At 43.2% G+C, this 8,782-nt stretch overlaps 1 pseudogene; it reads left to right on the top strand.

The window, feature by feature from the left end:
• The first annotated feature begins 5,118 nt into the window (after positions 1-5,118).
• Positions 5,119-8,782, top strand: LOC117539206 (annotated as a pseudogene).

Genomic DNA, 8,782 nt, shown 5'->3' with positions numbered 1-8,782 from the left:
CCCGCTCATTCACTCACGGCAAAAGTTACTTTACTTGCTATAAAAACTCACGGTAAAAAAATGCACTCCCTATTCCATTGTCATGAAGGTGGAATCTAACTATATCCAGAATACGTTTTATTGGATCCAGGCTAGAAACATGTTTATTTCTGCTGTAAAGTTGGGCATTTTAACATGGGGGTCTATGGGAATTGCTCCTTTTTGCATCCATCCCCTGTCGGCCACTAGATGAACTGCAGTTTGTGGCACTTCCTTCTGGGCTTCCCGGCTCTGCGCTATGAAGCGCTGATTGGCTGTGGGTGGGCCAGACGTGCATGTGGGTGGGCCCAGGCCCACCCGGGCCCACCCACAGCTACGCCACTGCGTATGACCGAGTTCCCAGGGAGTTACTGTGGGAGGTGCTGCGGGAGTATGGGGTGAGGGGGTCTTTACTCAGGGCAATCCAATCTCTGTACTCCCAAAGCGAGAGCTGTGTCCGGGTCCTCGGCAGTAAGTCGGACCCATTTCCGGTGAGGGTTGGCCTCCGCCAGGGCTGCGCTTTGTCACCAATCCTGTTTGCAATATACATGGTTCGGATTTCGAGTCGTGGGGGGGGGGGTCTGCAGTTAGGTGGACTAAGGATTGCACCAATGCTTTTTGCAGATGATGTGGTTCTAATGGCTTCATCGGTCTGCGACCTTCAGCACTCACTGAATCGGTTCGCAACCGAGTGTGAAGCGGCTGGGATGAGGATCAGCACCTCCAAATCTGAGGCCATGGTTCTCAGCAGGAAACCGATGGACTGTCCACTCCAAGTAGGGAATGAGTCCTTACCCCAAGTGAAGGAGTTCAAGTATCTCGGGGTCTTGTTCTCAAGTGAGGGAACAATGGAGCGTGAGATGGGCCGGAGAATCGGAGCAGCGGGAGCGGTACTGCAGTCGCTTTACCGCACCGTTGTGACGAACAGAGAGCTGAGCCAGAAGGCAAAGCTCTCTGTCTACCGGGCCATTTTCGTTCCTACCCTCACCTGTGGTGTTGAGATCCAGTAGTGTGGCGTGGGGAAAAAATTAGGGGAAGCCAATAATACGTCCTTTCTTTTGGGTCGGGGGGTGTGGTGGTCAATATAATAACGTAACCAGATGAGTGATTACAGCACCCGGTATCATTTTACACACATTTGTATCATACAGATGCAGGACTTACACACGCCTGTTATCTAACCGACAGGTCCGCACGCACTCTCCAGCCCAAACTCTAATAAGCATTCATTCACAAACTAAATCAGGAGACCTTTAACGTTTTACGTCCGATTCGCTCCTTTTTTCCTCGCTGTACACAGCTCCAGTTTGGGCATTGGCCTGTCATCAGATTGTATTTGTTGTTGTTGCTGCTGTAGCGGAAGTTTAGTACAATTATTTTTGAGTAAATACTCCAAATCTTCACCCTCCATAATTGCACTTGCTTCAGTTGCTTGCTACTTTCTAACGGCGGTGAGAGTGGTGCAGTGACGCTATCTATCTTCTATCGATTCGATTTATGATTCGAAAATTATAAAAGTAGGGTAGACATGTGAATATTATCCGACACAACGTGCATTGATCTAACAGGTTCGTTTTCCACAGACCTTATTTCGAGCTATTTTCCAAAATCCTATGGAGAAATCCCATTACTTTCTGTCGAGGGAACCCGAGCGCAGCTTACTTCCGGGTTTTAGGATGCGTTTCGGCTGGCCTCCTCTCGCAGCAGAGAGTGCAATCTACTGTTTCACCATAACATCTAGAGGGGCGCTGTTTCACTCTTTGTAAAATACTTAATGAGAATGGGGGAGAGACGGGCCGGCAGCACCACACAACAAAGAATTTCCGAAACTAAACGAAGTGTTTTTATTTATTTATTAAAATTCTAACTACACTCCGAAAAAACAGGGGAGCCTGGCTTCCCTTGGCCTCCAGGAGAAAACGCCACTGTTGAGATCTTCATAGTATGTTGAATACTTAAAACGAAAGTTAGTTATAATAAAATATAATCAATTATATTCTTGTATAACCAACAATGAAAATGCTTCATATTTTAGGTTTTTCTATATTTATAGTATACACAAAACACAAGTGGTTTGTTAAATTGAGTGTAAGGCCTATAATGATTTATGCCTTACTCTCTGATAAGAGAGTAGGCAGTTTCTTCCCTCTCCTCTCACAGCAGTACACAGGGAGGGTGGCTCCGGACTTAAGGAGAAATACATTGAGGCCTCAAAAAGGTGGTTATGTCATGGCCATAGAATATGTCTGGTCATGTCCTTTTTTACACAAACATGGGAAGGTGTGTCTTATGCCATAGCAAATAGAATATGTCCAGTCCTGTACATCAGTGGCCATGCCCAGTTTTTTCATTGGATGGGTATGGAGGAGGTGTTTTTGGGGTTTTCTATCCGGTTTTTTTAGCATAAAGAGACTGGCTTTTTGGGAGGGAGCGAGAGAGAGATGGGGGTTCCCCTGGTATGCTCTCTCCCGGTAGGCTCTGGCACTCAGAGCTGGGTTAATAGCTCTCGGTAAGGTTCTCTCAGACTTGGTAAATATCTCTCAAAATGTCTTGGTTGAATGCTGAGTGAATTTCTTTGTGAACTGAGTGGAATGATTTGATGGGAGATGTGTTTGCTGAGTGGAATGATTTGATGGGAGATGTGTTTGTGAATATTAGTCCCGCCACCTGTGAGGAATCTTCCTCCGAATTCATGCGGATAGGAATGGGTTTTTTAATGTTATTCCCGCCGTCTGTGTCGGAAAAAAGGTATGAAATTGATGTGAATTGAGTGGGTGAAAATGAAAGTTTGAATGTGCTTTTTATTATCACCGGTCATTTATGAGGAAATGCCTCTAAATTCTATCGGGAGATTTAAAAATCACAACTGAATTGGGCAGTTGAAATTACAATTTTGGTAATAAATTTAAAACTGTGAATGAAAGTTTCATATTTGAACATGATCACAGCATCATTTAGTTTAGTATGATTATAATGTTGTAAAGAGAGAAGGTAAAAACCCTGTATTAGTTTGGACCTATTTTTCTTCAAATAAACTGATCCCACCTTTTGGACTGGGACAACTTAAAAGACATCTGCGCTCTCCTCTCCTGCTTCAAAGGTCAGATTGCACCCTGCCACACTCACGCTTAGGTAGGGCCACACCTCATTTGCTGATATCAAAATCCTTCGGGATCGCTTAAACAGATTTAAAAGAGTTGTCTGAATTGAAACAGAAGTTAATTGAACTGGTTCTTCGGGGAGTTAATAGAGGTGAGATCTTGCTGACGTTGGTGGATCTGAGCCAACCAGTAAACTTACATAGACTCAATAACTTCGGTTAGGTCAATTAGTAGGTCTGAGTAATTTCCCGGAATAAATTATCAGGACCTCACCCACTCTTACAACCACAATGAAGATCTTTGATTGTTCCCCATCCCACATAATCACCCCCTGCCATAATTACACAAGCACACCCAACCAATGCCACATTTTCCAGCACTCTCTTCTCAATAACCCAATACACACAATTATCAATCTTTAATTGCAAATAGAACATGATATTGTGTGTGCTGTGTCGAATATTTTTCAAGGCACATATACGATAAACCCACTGCGTCCTTGCACTTCGCCAGGAGAGGTCGCTGTACTGTAAAAGAACCTATTTTCGAAACAATTGTCCAAGTGGTTCGATGTTTCATTCAAAGCTTCATTTGCCCATCTACTGTAGCAGTGTCTAAAGCTAGCTTAGCTGCTAGCAAACCACACCTGCTAACCAACACAAGCTAAAGTGAAGCACTTGCTTTGTGTATATCCTGGCCAAACAGGCAATACCTTCTGCTGACAGCTAGACAAGCTTTTATAAGTGAGTTTTTTTAAAAGACCAATCAAGGGTCACAGCCACAGTGTAGCTCATTAGCAACAATCATGTCTCAACAGGTTGCAGCTGATGAGGTTAGTGTTGCCCTTCAACCTCATGGGTGAACAAAGAATATAAAAGCTGTTGTTGCAGGGCAGTAGAAGAAAGGGCTAGTTTGGCCAGGATATAACAAGCAAGTGTTACACTTAAGCTTGTTTTGGTTAGCAAGTGTAGTTTACTAGCAGCTAAGCTAGCTTTAGACACTGCAGACACATCAGTGGCTATGGCGTTTGGGTTTTGCATTGGGTAAGTTGTTTTTATGGTCAAATATAGGCCTGGACCACTCATTTTGTCGTTTGTATTCAGAGACATTCTGCTCTTGTTTCAGTGTCGCTTTACTTCTGTCTCTGTGGTCAAGAGCAGAGACTGTTGGCATTCCAGAATGGTAAGTAAAATAACAAACCCATTGAACATGCATTTAATATTGTTCATATGTTTGACCTAAAACTTGTTTGTGCACATAGGAGTGCTTCGTATGGAGTGTCATGATCGTTACTTCATGATAGCTGTCGATCTCTCTTTCACTGGGGACGAACCTCACTTTGAGGCAGTTGGTAAGTTCTGGAAAACTTTATCATGCTAGGCCAACACAGAATATTTTAGGAACTTATTCCACATGAGCAAGTGCCCTGTTCATCAAGCGTCTTGAATTGATTGAACCATCATTTTACCTTTAGGAAAAACATGACCTTAATAGTTTATTATTCACTGTTTGTTTACCAGTATACCTGTACTTTCAGGATGTTGGGAGTTAATATTGAGATCATCGATCATTTTTATTTTTCTTCCAGATGGAGACCGGTGCGTACGCATCACTCAGCAGTATGCGGCACAGTGTGGCTACAGTATCAATGTTCACCCTCTACCAGGCCATGGGGAGCTCCGGGGCCTCTTACTTCAGCTGTCAACTCAAACAAGTGTGTACAAATTGCATTGCAAATGTATTTTGACTGTGCAGTCTAGGCAATCCTGTAAATTTTCTGCTTGATTTTTAGGATGATGAAATGTTCACATTCAACCTTTAACCTAAATGTGACACAAGAAGGAAAGGAGGTGACTTATGCCCTTGCAAGACAATACCTGTTCTCCATCTCTGCCCTGGTCTCCCAGAGAGGTTTACCTGTGAGACCAACTAACATGGAGGTAAGCGGGTTTACATCTGAGGTTGTATATCTTTGGCGTATTTCAGATGGGGACTAATCATGACTTCTTTCCAGGTGTCTGTGAGGAGTGAAGTCACCTGTGCCCTCTGGAACAAAGAAGGATGACTGGGAATTCTCTCAAACCTGTAAGTTTAATTTCTTTCTGTGGAGAATTCCCTTTTTTTTTTTTTTCCGATTTAAGGCTTAAGGGTCACCTATTATGCTAAATCCACTTTTTCAGGGCTTTTCATACATAAACCCCTCTGTGTAAAAAGATTCTGAAAGTTTAAGGAAAAAAGATTGCTCACTTTTTGTCCCGATCCATTTATATAAAACCTGTCTGAAAATGAGCTGATCAGATTTTGGCCACTTTATGATGTCATAACGATTTTTTGGCTTGTGTAACCATTAGCCAATCACCAACCAAGGTAACCCCCCCCCTTATCACCTGAATCACCTCCTAGAGCACCATTGGGTTTTTTTTTTTTAACCAAATATCTCTCCGAGGGGGGGCTCCTTATTTTTCATCTAAAGTAACAGTCACAGATTCAGCACTTTTGAAACGGGGCTGAAACGGAGGGGATTATGGGATGCTACAATGATCTGTTTGGTATTTCGAGCCAACACTTCAGAGACATGTTTTGTCTGTACACTGAGATCTATAATATATTGATGTAAAACGGTATAATAGGGGACCTTTAAAATCTCTATCCAGGCTCATAGGTCCACCACTTCAGACTGGCAGGTGATGTTTCAGACAGATGACGAGCAGTTGCCGCCAATAAACATCTCAGACGCTCGTAAGCAGGGATATGTTTCTCTTCACTGAAGGAAGGCTGGTATTTCGTGCTCCGTATGGACAACCTGAGTCATTCAGCACTGAGGTAAGCCATTGGTTAATAATGCCTATTTTGTAAATCTGAGCATAAGAGTTTCTAATGTAGCGCTCTCTCCAGGTCAATGGTGTTCCAGTAGAAGCAGTACATGCAACTATATTCTCCAGACAAAGCTGGGTTGTCCTCATGGTTGACCTTGTGGCTGCTTGCTCCATGGGTCAGTATTTTAACACATTCTTCTATTTTTGGATTATTTTCCACTTGCTGGAAAAGTAAAGCTATGAATCTGATGTACTCTTAACAGATGAAGGCTTGTATCATGAAAGCGGCTACATGATGTGGGAGACTCCTGAGATGCTGTACCCAATATAGATGGCCAACAAATCAAAGTTGGTCTCAAGGGTGAAACTTGTTGCGCAGCCAGTTGCAGGAGAGAGGGGCTACATTGTGGGGGAAGCAGAAAACCACAATCCAGATCTGCATTCCCGAAAATGCGGAAGGACGATACAGGAAGGTCAGAAATCAAAAACCTACAGAGCATAGATACACACTGGGGTTTGTAGGCCTAATTAAAGTAAGCGGATACATTCATGTCTCTAAATAAAACTCATAGTTCTCAAAGGTTCAAGATCATCTTTTTAATGTTAGATATTACAGATACTCAAAAGAGACAACATTTAACTCTTACTAACTGGATCCGAACAACATTTGTACTTTACTTTTCTTAACAAACGATATGTATTTTCTTCAGAGTGCTGTGGAGGGACGATCTCTACGAGGTTTTATGTCTATCATCTCTACTTGAACAAAATCCTGGTGGATGAGGATCGTGTAGAAACCAGGATCCGCTTCCCTCAGGACTTTGGCCACTCCCCTGCTGCCAAGCCCCATCTTCGCTGAAAACCAAACTGTTCTTGAAGAAAACATGTTCACGGTGTACCTCGGAGACGTCCCTGAAGACGTACAGTTGGCTGCTGTTCATTTGAATGGACAAGAATTTACAGTGCCCTTAAGCGTAAGCAGTTTCATTATCACAAAAGTTGTTCATCCCAACAACACTCATGGCTACAAACTGAAGGTGCCTTTTGAAGACCCTGTCGTCCTGCAAACAGGTAAGGTGTTTTTTTAAGGGATGACTCCAAAAGGTTTTGCAAGCTTTGACATGAGCTCAGTCATAATGAATTGTATTATGTCTCCTAGTTCTCTAAAACAGATGCTCTTCATTATATACTCAACATCAACTACACACTGACAGTTTTGCCTGAAAAGGACCTTTATTACCCACATGGAATCTGTTGTAGCAATTGGTCACAGATGTCTGTAAGTCCATACCGTTAAGTGTTTTTTTTTTAATCCTCTTTTTTGTAATGGCGGCTAGCAGATTAACCAATTTTCTTGTAACAGCTCCTCCGCAATTTGATGCCTGTCTGCACGGAGTCTGGCATCAGCTTCAAGCTGGACCACCGGCCTTTTGACTACCTGTGGGAGATCACTATCGACTCAGACCTGCTGACATCAGAGCTGGCAGACCAGCACGGCTACACCATGATCAACGATAGCAACAGTCTGCTGCTCGAGGTGCCGCTCTTCTCTCACGGCCTACGAGTACAAGGTGAGATGAGACTGAGTGGCAGCAAATGCTCTTTATTTGACCGCTGTATTGATTCAATGACCTAAAACTGCATATGTTGTTATAGAACGTTATCCTTGAAGGGATTCTTTGGCACTTTTGAAATCATCATGCGGGATCTTGAAACATCAGAGGTCCAGGGATCGACTATCAAGACTTGTCCGTTCTCTACTACAGAACTCATTAGTAAGAACATGCGTCTTTTTTATTTTAAGATCTGTAAGATTTAGCTGAATTGGAGGATAACTCGAGGGTGCTTCTCTACAGTGTGTTCGACTGATGGGAGGATAACTGTGGTGGCTGACTTGGCTCTGGCCATCCCAAATGGTAGGCAATCCTGCTATGAACCCACCTGAGAGACCAATACTGTGGCCCCAAAGAGACAGACGGCAGCAGGGCTCTGTTCTCTTTCTCTCTCAACAGCTTGTGGATCCACAGTCAAGGTACCGGCTGCTAATAAAATATATCGTTTCTCTTTGACCACTGGCACAAAAAGAACATCTGAATGTCATAACCTAAATGTTTCAACCGTTTGCATCTTTTGCCTACAGCTCAACAGTGAAAATGTGACCTATGAAATGAGATTTTCTATAGCAAAGAAGTTCCTCAGACCTAGCAGGTTGTTTCCGATAATGCTAAGGAAAGGTAGTATCCCTTTTTTTAGTCTTGATTTGTTTTAAAGGCAGAAATTGCCATCTGATGTGTGGGTGAATGTGCCTTTTTCTTGCAGGGTGACAATGCAGTGTACCTATCCTCCTCTCTGGTCTCCTTCGACTCTTCTCAGTGCACAGATTTGAGTCCGATTGCAGCTGGAATCGGCAGCCTCCTCCATACCACACATCCTGCAGCAGGTAAAGTAGTTTGTTCACTTCTCAAGGTGACCAGGTATTACTCCCCATATTCGATTTTAAGCATTTCTCTTTTTGAATGCCAGATCTGCAGAGTCCCACAATCCAGCCCACTTCAGCTCTTACAACTACACTTGCTACAACCACACTTGCTGCCACAAGACGAGCTACAGGATCATACAAGCCTGCCCTCCACCCTCCTTCTCGCTATGTCAAAGTGGACTAGGTTTCGATATCCGGCCAACGCTAGGTTTCGATATCTGGCCAACGCTATGAATAAAGGTGAGAGCTTTAAACCCATACATATACAAATCTCCCATTTTAAGTGTAGTAACTCACAATTGTAATGTTTTCTGTTCACAGGAGTTCGACAATCCTTGCAGACAAAGCTTAATGCTGCCCATATTTGA

This window comes from Gymnodraco acuticeps, unplaced genomic scaffold, assembly GCF_902827175.1.
Source record: "Gymnodraco acuticeps unplaced genomic scaffold, fGymAcu1.1, whole genome shotgun sequence".
In the NCBI taxonomy this organism is placed as follows: Eukaryota; Metazoa; Chordata; class Actinopteri; order Perciformes; family Bathydraconidae; genus Gymnodraco; species Gymnodraco acuticeps.
The sequence above is the reverse complement of the archived record's forward strand: the minus strand, read 5'-3'. Positions and strand labels throughout refer to the sequence as shown.